We start from the raw sequence: 10,721 nt of genomic DNA, 5'->3' as shown, positions 1-10,721 counted from the left end.
GGGGGGGGGGGGGGGGGTGGAAAGTGGGGGTCGAAAGGTGTCGGGCGACGTATCAAAATTAAAAGGTGGCACGCGCCCCCGCGTAAAACTGGGCGAAAGAGTATAATGAGAAAGACAAAGAGAAAAGATGTGAAAATTCGAAGTAAGAAGAGGACAGAGTAAACGAGCGATGAAAGAGGACAGGGTCGAACTTAAGAAAAAGAGGGTGAAAGTTTTGTAATCGCGTCCGATAGAAATTCCGAGGAAATTTTTGAAAATTAGAAGAAAAAAAAGTTCGAGTAAAATATTTCGTCGCGTTCGCAAAAACGTCTTTTTTGCCACTCAAATTTTTGATCAATCGCCGTTCAATATGCTTAAGAAGCCTTGTCGATTGAAAAAAAAAATATAATTTTTTTTCGAAAAAAAAATTTCCCGCTATACATATAGATAAATATCCCCTTATAATTCGACCTTGATTCCCTTACAAGCTCCTTAAAACTTTAATTAAGCCATCGAACGAGTTTTCGTAAATCTTCTCAAACTCCCACAACCCTCCTAGCCAACAGGTTGATTTACCCCAAAATAATCCTAAATCCTTTAATTTCACAACACTTATCACACGCTTAACCCCTCACGTGTCACCGTGTCATAGGTCGAGCGACAAGCGTCATGCACTTCATGAGAACTTGCCACTTAGCCGTACGAAGCAGCAAGTAGCTATATAGAGTAACCGTAATAACAATGTCACGAAAAAGAGAAGCTCTACGCCCAGCACTCGAACCATAGACTCCAAAATCATCAGAGCCACCGTGTACGCTGTCCCTGCTTTTCTTTGTTTACAAAGTCAAAACCAAACGTCAATACTCTCGAATCTCACTAACCGTCCGCATATAGTTTTCGTATTGTTGGGCAAATCGGCCGATCTGTTGCTTTTCGCGAAATTTTTCAATCGAGTAAGAAACGTGTCCGCGTCCCGTCGATTTCCGTCGGTTTCCCGTTGGTTCTCAAGGCGAACCACGCCGTACTAGTGGCGACTGAAGAGCAATGGTTTTGACACGCCGACGGCTATCCGCTTCTTCGCTGCGAAGAGCGCATGTGCCGATAATCCAGAGAGCCAGCTGTTATATACGTATATAAAGGACATACATATATGTCTACCAGAGAAAACGTAGGTGCACCTAGAAGGAGGTATACCGCTGGCAAAGTGTATTTCATGCAAGAAGGATGAAGATCAGGAAAACTAGAGGAAGATGAAATCTAATAGTGAAATAGGTAAAGTGTGGGAGAACGAGAGAGAGGGAGATACAAGTTCCAAACAGTACCTATAAAATAGTTTGAGCTTCAATCTGACGTCACTGTCGAAGATTTCATGAAGAACCGGAAAGTCTTGGCTGTCGGCGGATCTGTAATTATCCGAGGAAAAAGCTGTCGGGAATTGCGTTGGATCTGAGACAAGTATCTTTTGCTACTTCGGTCAGACAGTAGAAAGTATCGTTAATGGTCAGACGTGAGAGGTAAAAATGCATGGTAAGGCGAAAATGAAAGTTTTTTAAGCAAAATTTTGTATAAGGGGAAAGAAGAAAATTATTTAATTCTTATTAAGCTCGCTCCTCTCGATATACCTTTTGGTACTGAAAATCCCGAGAGACGGTTTTCTTGTATCTTAACGAACAATTAATTCAATATGGCCGCTCGTTACGAAACGTTCTTTCGCCATATACTTTCTTAAGTAAATTTTTTACGGAGTTTGAAACACACTTGAAAAAACAATTATTAATCGTACAAAAATATTACATAGTTGGTACAGCTTTTTTCATTGAGTATTTATTGTTTATGCAATTGGATAAATCTGTAAAGCATGTACAGTGCTGGTCAAAAGTATCGGCACAGTGCAATGTTGGTCGAACGTGCCAAAACTTTTGACCGTTGCTGTATATACTTTTAAGAGAAATCTAAAAATTTCTGTCGTACTGCTGTGATGATTACCTAACGAATTTTCAGCGATAAGGAAACACTGTTAATCTTACCTAAAAAATAAAATTAGCAAATTTTCGAAATACGACTTCAGTACGAAAGGAAAATAAGCTCCGCGTTATTAGCTTAGCTACGAAAGCAAAATTTTCATTTATCAAGATTTTTCTATGATTCGTTATCACGCGCCGACAGATAGATAAATAAAATCGAGAAGGTAACATTTTTAAATTTAGATTCAGTAAATAAAAGGTATTTCATCAGAATATATTCGTAACATCAAAATTATCCTATGGTCATGCAAAACATATCTCTTAACAGAAAGATATGTCTTTTATAATTATCTCCTACGACAACGATATGTATTTTTTAAAGTAACTAGAAAATTTTTTCTAGGGATATTTCGTATCCTAGAAGAAAATTTTCTTTTCAATATATATACGATTTCTCGTAATTGAATAATCCGTCGATTTGTATTCTGCACTAAAAAATGACGTATGCATACCACGTGACCGCGAGGGGCTGTTATGATTTCGAATAAATTAATAAAACGCAACTAGTGATCTATCTATCTATCTATATCGAGTTACTCTCCTCGTTAATGTGTTCATTTCCATGTTATAAATACCTGCCGATCAATCAATAGCTAATTAGGTTAATCGAGCATCGCACGATATACGGTATCAAGATTTTCCACAAATCGAGCTTTAATAGACCCAGCCAAGTCGTAACCGGAAGTCAATCTGATTGCATTCTAAGTAATTAGACCATAAGTGTTTATACGTGGCCGAATGAATCAGCGATGAGATTGCTCGTGGTTCCCGTGCGAGGGATGCTGGATTGAACGGAGATGAACCTGGACCATCCCAGGGTTCATCAAACTCCCCTTGCTCAACCGACAATCCCGCTAATGTCCTTTTTGCCGAACTTATCCCCGGCTCCCATAAGAAGCCAAGTAAGAGACTTCGTCTGTCGATTTTACCAATATTTCAGGAAACCTTCCCAGCCGTCCGCAGCATCTTCCTGATCCTCGATCATCCCTTACTAATCCTTCCTCTCTTTAATCGTCTTTAACTGTCGCTTGGGTATCTAACAGAAGGATTTCAATGGTTATATATATATATATATATATATATATATATATATATAATTCCGCATGGTCCTTCGTCCTGTAAAAATTATATTTTTTATTTCAGTGCCTTTTAAGGACCTTATCTTTACACTGATACTCCCTATCGGATAATCCTTTACCCTGAATAAAAATTTTTGTAAAATCTTTATTCCCCTCATTCACTCAAACGTTGCTATTCAATAGCATTTTATCGAAATTATACCATATACAGTGCTATGGGGCGACCGAATAAATCGCAGAGAGAAACTGGATAGAGATATAGTGCGAGTGCGAGCGAGAGAACGAATAGAGGAGGTTCGAACAGAATGAAATTCAGTGAAGATTATTATAGAAAAGGATATATATATATATATATGTATATAGTACAAGTAAACCCGTCTGATATATATGACAACTAAAGAGCATTAAGTAGATTAAACACGAATAAAATTGGAGGTCAGCCATTTCTGTGTTACGACAGACAAAAGGTGTGGCTTTTAAATAAGGACGCGTGGATGAATGTTTTTCAATAAAAACATCGATCGATACTCGTTGCTCGCAGGCGAGTATCCAGAATAATAATATAACGTTACGTAAGATATCAATGCGAGGCGAACACTAAGGTTTCATATCCCTTATTTTTCTTTCTGTCAAAAGTCAAAGGTCCCCCCAAGAGATTTCAATTGAGCCACGCGACGACGCTTCGTTTTAGTTCCCTGGACGATTTCAAAGAAATCCCGATGTGACGTGATATGAAAAAAGAAAAGAGATAGAAAAAAAAAGTGAAAAGAGAGTTTAACCACGCAGCAGAGACGTTCCAGTTTCGTCAGACAAATCTAGCAGTTATGGCGAATAGGTAAAATTCGAATTGTGAGAGAAAAAAATGAATTTACAGATCACAATAATAAATGGAAAAAAAAAAAACGCAAATGAAAATGGTTCATTTGCGTTGATATCTCGAAATGAAAATGACGTAAGGTATTACATAAGTCAAAAAAGTCCGTAAGGTACAGCCCAGTCATATATCTTGAATTTGACTCGATAAGAAAATCGAAAAGGATCGGCAGCACAAATTACGTAAAAGTTCCTTATACCTAATTTTTGCCACGTGATCCCCGTTCCTCGTCCGCGACGAAGAGTTCCTAAAAATGATGAATATAACGTGAGAAATCGAGTAAATTTGTTCAACCCGAGAAAACGTTAACCGACGACCTGTGGATCCTTCGTGACAGTTCGCGTTCGCCGTCGCCGAGGCAAGTTCCAGGCGAATCCAAGACAGGAGGTAGAATAAAAAGGAAGCAGCAGGTCGCAAGACAAGAAATAGATATAGATATGACAAAGGTAGAGTAAAAAAAAAAGAAAGGAGCAATGTACCTGGCCTTGCACGTATACGTACATATAAGAAACGTTGAATTGAAACGTTCGAAAGGCGAAACAGTCTTCGTGGATTTCACAGAGTTTCCTCGAGGATCAATTATATCAGCAACGATTGAGTTTTCCTGTCCTTAGCTTCAATTTCTCACATCGACCTATGGATTTCGTTTACGGTGGCTCTTTTCTTCGAGAAGAATGGTCGAAGGGTGCCATTGATGAGGGAACAGAGAAAAAAGACACGACGAGGCTGTAGAGTGAGGAAGAGAGTGAGAAAACAAAATAAAGGATGAAAAAGAAATGGGGAAAAAAAAAGAATATAAAAAAAAAAAGAAAGCATTCTCATTTCAAGAATCGGCACTCACACACTCTGAAACACGCACGTGCAGATCCGCGCGCCAATCAGGGAATCTAATAGCGCGACGGTCGTCGGCATTGCTGTATTTTCTTTTTCTTGAAATTTCCCTTTTGGCCGCCGGTGAATTTGGATTTCTCGATTTACCCGCGAAATGAGCGTCAGTCCCTGCAGTAGCCTTCGTGCCCTTTATTTCGCAAGGAGATTACAATGATTACAGCCGATGAGGAAAGATCAGGTGGATTACAAGAATCGCAAAGATTACCTGCTCCCTTGCGGTACGCAGCATCCCAGTGGGATCCGTGCCAACTGTTTCGCCCTTTACTTTTGTCATTCCTGAGTCTCCTTCTTCTGCATCTTATATCCTTCGGTTTATCCTGTTCAGCCGTTATTTCTTTTTATTTTTCTCTTTTCATCCACCGGCTGCAAACTCACTTTGTTAGGCTCGATGGTTCGGGGGTACATCTTTTTTTTTTGGTTCAGGCTCCCTGCGCCATCCCTGTAGGTATAGATAACGATAAGAGGCAGGTTGACTGTAAAGATAGTATGTTCGAGTCAGCTCGAGTAAAGCGAGAGAATCGGTGAGACGATAAGATTGAAGAATGTAAACGGGAGTAAGAAATTGAAGCGTGTTACTCTTGAGCTGATAATAAAGTCAGAAGGTGAAATTTTAATTTTTGTTACTCAGATCGCGTAACGGACTTACAGGATTACTTAGGGATTTACGTAAAATTTCAATGTAAAGATATAAAAAATTTTTTGGAATATTCAGTGTGCCAGAAAGAAAGTTGCTCGAGAAAAACAAGCGAGATACGAAGAAGGGAGACGAAGAAAAAGGACGAATAAAGAAACGAATAAAGAAATCCAGCCTGAAGTAGCTAACGATATAATTTCTGGGTCCAGCGGAATCCGTATCCAGAGGTATGAGCGAGAAAGTATGTTAATGGGATGAAGGAGAGAGGAAGGAAGAAAAGAGAGAAGGAAAATTACGCGAACTCCGTGGGAATGGAAAAACGGAAAAGTTGTAATGACGAACGTAATCCGATTGGGAGTCTTCTCGCTCTCGATATAACTTCAGCCTTTACTCTTTAGTCTGTGACGAGTTGGGAAATAAAAGGGACAGATGAAAAGAAGGAAAGGTGAGAGAAGATCGCGACTGAAGATGAAGTAAGAGATAGTCAAGCAACAGCCGGTAAGTGAGAATGAAAAAGTGAAGAAAAAGATGCTAAGGCTAGTCGCGGAGAGAAAAGCAACAGAGGGCGAAATTGTATTGACGGAAGTTCGATAAAAGTCAAAACCGGGAGTGCCGTCGTTTATGACGTTGGAATGATAATAAGAATTTAAACTGAAAGTTACTTTCTTGACACCCCGTATACAGGCGGGCCATAGGACGTCCACCTTGTAGGCTTACAGGAAGTCCTTGTTGTCTTCGTTTATCATGATTGCGGTCTGACTCTCCCTCTTCATTTTCTCTCCACGTCCCTCAGCACTCATCGCTTTATATTCTCTTGGCAACTTCACGCACTATCCCACACTGCTTCGTAGACAAACGTACGCAGCCGTTGGTACGTCCCGATTTGTCATTTGTTTTTCGTAACGAATCCACAGTCACTCGCGTGCACAGAAGCGGCATTGTTTTCGAGGTTAGAGAGACTGACAAGTCAGGGAGAATTTTTGTATTAGAATAGTGGACTCACAACCGGGTATAAAATGTGACAGCACAGGTAGAGTCGAGGCAAAGTCCCTAGGCCAAAAATAATCTGCAGCCACATTCACTTGATAAATACTACGTACTAAACACCGATTGAAATATACACGACAGCTGCAACGGCCCATTGTGCACTGCACAGAGCAATATTTTTCCGTTTGCCTCAGGCTTTTTCCTCTGTCCTTCTCGCACTCGATTCTTCTTCTCTCTCACTCACTCACTCACTCTTATCCTTTATCCCCTAATTCCCTCCGCGCTCCTTTCCACGCTCCACCCGGCACAACACGAGTTCCCTAGTTTTTTCCCTTGACGTTCCAAGCCAGCCGCATCGGCATCCATTAAAGTTTCAATTACGCTTATGCAGCTAGGATGCTTTGTGACTTGGTACTTCTCCTTTTTTTCACGGAAACCAGTATCCTGCCGGAGCTTCGAACTTTTCATGAAAAGCGTTAAAAGTTTGAGCGTACCCGACGACGTTCATAAATTTCACGACGATTTACTGTTTACTCGCGTCGTCGCCGCACGGGAGGGCGCCACTGTCGACATCTACCGGCACGACGCTCGAACCATGGCGACTTTTCACGGAACTATAAATAGCTCCGGCCAGTAAGATTGTAATACGTTCTTACAAATTGCAGCACCGAGAACGGATCAGGTAAATCGAGAAAAGACACAGCAATTTGGCAACGGTGCCAAGTCCCGTGACAACGTACCAATGTGCCAAACCATGACAAAGCTCCGATTTACTTTTCAGACAATCAAAAATGTCAAATCAAATCCGTAAACATTGCTGTTACCATTACCAGAATGTATTTTCCAGAGCTAACAAGCATATCAAAGTTGAATGTTTTCCTTTCTCATGGAGCAAGCACTGCGCCCTGTGACCTGTGTATGACCCGTGACCCGCGTTCCGCGACAGGAGTGGCTCTAACGAGGGTGAAAGGGAGAGAAAAAATGGAACGGGTAAGTAAAGCAAATGCTAATGAAAGGGAAGAAAATGAAAGAGCCAGGAAGAGAATACCTGTACGCAACATTAAACAAAGACAACGGAGTCGGAGTTAAGCAGACGTAAACAAACGTAGGACGCTCGAGAAAACCTTAAAGAAAAATGATAAAGCCGATGACGTCACAGCGCTCAACTCTGCTGATTTCATTTTGCAGCACGATACTGTCCGTCGGCTAATATGACTTTCTGAAGTAATGTACGTATATACGTATGTATGTCCGCACGGTTTTTGTTACATGCACCAGAGGTTCTCGTTTTCCGAAATATTTTTTTTTTTTCCAGCATACGAAACGTAAACTGACGCGTTTCAGCAAGCGGAATATAATGCGGGTCGAACAATAGAAAACTACCTACACAATCTATGGCGAAAGGTTTTTCTCGTCATTCCGCAATTCTTCGCTCTAGTTATATATACAGGTATATGCGTACAGTGTGGACTCGAGTATATACACTATATACAGATATATATCTCCATGCTATAAAAGGCATATACTTTATTGCACACAGTACCCCATACGAGTTCACCGCGAGAATGAGAAAATCTTCCTAACAAGGTTGAAAATGCGTTGAGATCTTTCCCAGGAAAATTTAATATGAAAAGTTTCGAGAGTCGCTTGTAAACGAGACCTAAGCGCGCGAATAGCAGCCAGATGTGGGACGCACGCGCCCTATTCGCAACTTGTACGATTTTCTACCTCATTTTCCACATTTCTTTCTCGTTCAACTTTTTTTCTTCTTTTTTTTTCGTACTTTCAAAGAAACCACCGCAATTTTTCAATGGGACCAAGAAGCGTTTCCCAGCGACAAATACAGCGACGACGTCGGGCGTCGGGACGTTGATCGCTTATCGCCATTAAAACACCGCGCATTGTGTCTCCTCCCAAAAAAAATAATGCCAAGAGGCTCGGGGGTTCTGAAGGATGAAGAAATGAAAGAAGCTGAATGAAAATCGGGAAAATGGCAATTTACGTGGCTTCTTTTATTTCCACCGTACCCAAGTACATACATGGGGTATATATACACCTGTATGATTATATATAGGGTGTTTCACCTAACATACTAGATTTTCTTATAGTAGGGATATATCGATTACGTGTATCATAATATACAATATATACATACTTACGCGCAAGTACAGATAAATGGTACGATGGGCCGTCATAAAATGTTGTGAGTGCGGAAAAGCAATGAACTCCAAGGAAAAGCGTCTCCGAGAAGATCTCGAGAAAATTGTGAAAACTCCTGGCGAGCTATAAAAGCGTATGGAGGAGTCTGGTGGAGTGCGAGCCCTCGTAAATTTCCAGGTATATAAAATATACAGATATAGCAAATCGTATTAGATTTGGCACACGAGTTGAACGTGAAATTCGAAATTGTCCTAAAAAAAAAAAAAAAAAAAACGTGAAAATAATTTTTCCAAAAAAATCTTTATTTCTGCGAATTTTTATTATTTTCCACGCAGCTTCATTATTTTCAAACGGATATTCTAATCCAGGTACACGAGCCAACAAGGCGCGTCCGCAACGACGGTCTGGCCCGTAGCGCCCTGCGTCCGTGCAGTCAATGCACTCAGGGGCGTAGCAAGATATAATTACACGAGCTACACGCAAACGGCGACGGTTGTCTACGGCAAAGGGGCCAGAGGGAGATGCGATCGAATGACGGGCGCAAACTGCATTACGCAATTCGCAAGCTTCTGCAACGAGCAGCCATTCAAGCCGATCGGCATAAAGGAAAACACGTGGTCAGTCGTCGCGTGTCACGGGGAGAAATCACGACGTAGCATATGCGACTGTATAAATGAAACTTTCCTATACCCCCCCTAACACGTGCATCGACCCCCCTCAAACCCCTTTTCCACTCATCCGGTCCATCCTCAGCATCCCCGTATACAGTGTGTACATTGGCACCCGGCAGACGACCAACCGTAGGATCGTAATTGCCTGTGGAATCAATATGGACCATAACAGTTGACAAAGCCCATAATTAACTGTACATACCTATAACTCTGTGTATAGCTATAGCTATCGGGAATGATTAGCCCACTTGCATACGGAAACTCCTCGGTACGCGCTGGGTGGGTAGTACGTGCGGCTATACGAGACAGACTTGGGACGGACTGGTTTACCGAAATAGCCTAGTAGTGTAGGTTATAAGGGCGCCAGACAGACAGAAAGCCCAGCCTGGAAATTCTGGCAATGCGAATAGAAGAGACAAACAGAGCAGCAGACTGCCAGTCGTAGAGTCGCTGTTGCAGTTAGCGGATCGAGATGGGTTCTCGTTAACCAGAATAACTAGAACGCTCGCACGTATTTGGCTGACTATGAGCTCACGTATCTACTTCCGTACCCGTCTGCCGTGTAAATGCACGCACGCACTGTGCGCGCTAGACTCACGGAGCCTGGCTGGCTCGGTGAGTTACGCAATTTTAAAGCATACGTTATGCAGATCGTAGTCTGGGATTATTCCTGGACCATTCATGCTGCACCGGGATACGTGGCTTGAATGCTGGCTGCTTGCTGTTTGACAAAATGATAATAATAAGCATTTTCGAGATTGCGTTGAAATGAGCATTTTTACGTTTTTTTTTTTTAATTATTTATTTGAGTCAGTATGCGGATGAGGATGAATGCTTGTTTTCAGTGGTGATAACGTACCAGATGATTTTTATAGGGGATTAAACATGGCTGTTTGTATTTCCGCTTTATTTTAGTCAATTTTTCGAAATTTCGACGTTACTTGCTATGAAGTTTGAGATTTATGCTTTGTGACTTTTTAATGGGGTAGGTCGGGAGTATCTGTGTCTCTTTTGGCGCCGTGACGCATGCCTTCTGTTTTTTTTGGTTGGGGCTCGAGCTACGGTGACCTTGAAAAAGTTGTAGCCTCACGACACGCGACGATTTTAATCGCGAACGCGGGACGTTTGGTCGTTTGGTATCGTTCGTGTTAGTCGGTTCTAAAGTGAAAGTTAAAAGCGTGACAAGGGTTGAATTAGGGCACTTTGGGAAGATTCGCGATTTCAGATGATCTACTAACTGTTTTTTGTTCAGGGATATCACTTTTTGACAATTTTTATCAGTCCGAAAGATCTGTCTGATGGGTTTGCAAAATATTTTACACGTTTCTGTCATTACGTGTATGACGATACACTCGTAGTTACTCATGGGAAATTTTCAAAAAAAAAAAAAAAAAAAAAAAATATTTTGAATAGGATTGAAGT

General features: G+C 41.3%; 2 protein-coding genes across 9 annotated transcripts in view; one reads left to right on the top strand and one right to left on the bottom strand.

Annotated features, from left to right (window-relative positions):
- The window catches only part of LOC107270016, a 120,567-nt gene that overhangs the window by 62,929 nt on the left and 46,917 nt on the right, over positions 1-10,721 (top strand). The window lies entirely within an intron of this gene.
- Positions 1-10,721, bottom strand: part of LOC107270006 (alpha-mannosidase 2) — a 96,247-nt gene that overhangs the window by 57,318 nt on the left and 28,208 nt on the right. For 3 of the 6 annotated variants that reach the window (XM_025087488.1, XM_025087492.1, XM_015744596.2), the window contains exon 1: positions 861-1,000. The exons of 2 other annotated variants lie outside the window; for them this stretch is intronic. The gene's annotated coding sequence lies outside the window, so the exon portion shown is untranslated. Of the gene's footprint in view, positions 1-860; positions 1,001-4,457; positions 4,683-4,797; positions 4,975-5,052; positions 5,287-10,721 lie in introns of those variants that run through there. One more of the 6 variants, XM_025087489.1, reaches the window with a different exon arrangement.

This window comes from Cephus cinctus, unplaced genomic scaffold (genome assembly GCF_000341935.2).
Source record: "Cephus cinctus unplaced genomic scaffold, Ccin1 Ccin1_scaffold0696, whole genome shotgun sequence".
Classification (NCBI taxonomy): domain Eukaryota; kingdom Metazoa; phylum Arthropoda; class Insecta; order Hymenoptera; family Cephidae; genus Cephus; species Cephus cinctus.
This window is presented reverse-complemented; position numbering and strand designations above follow the sequence as displayed.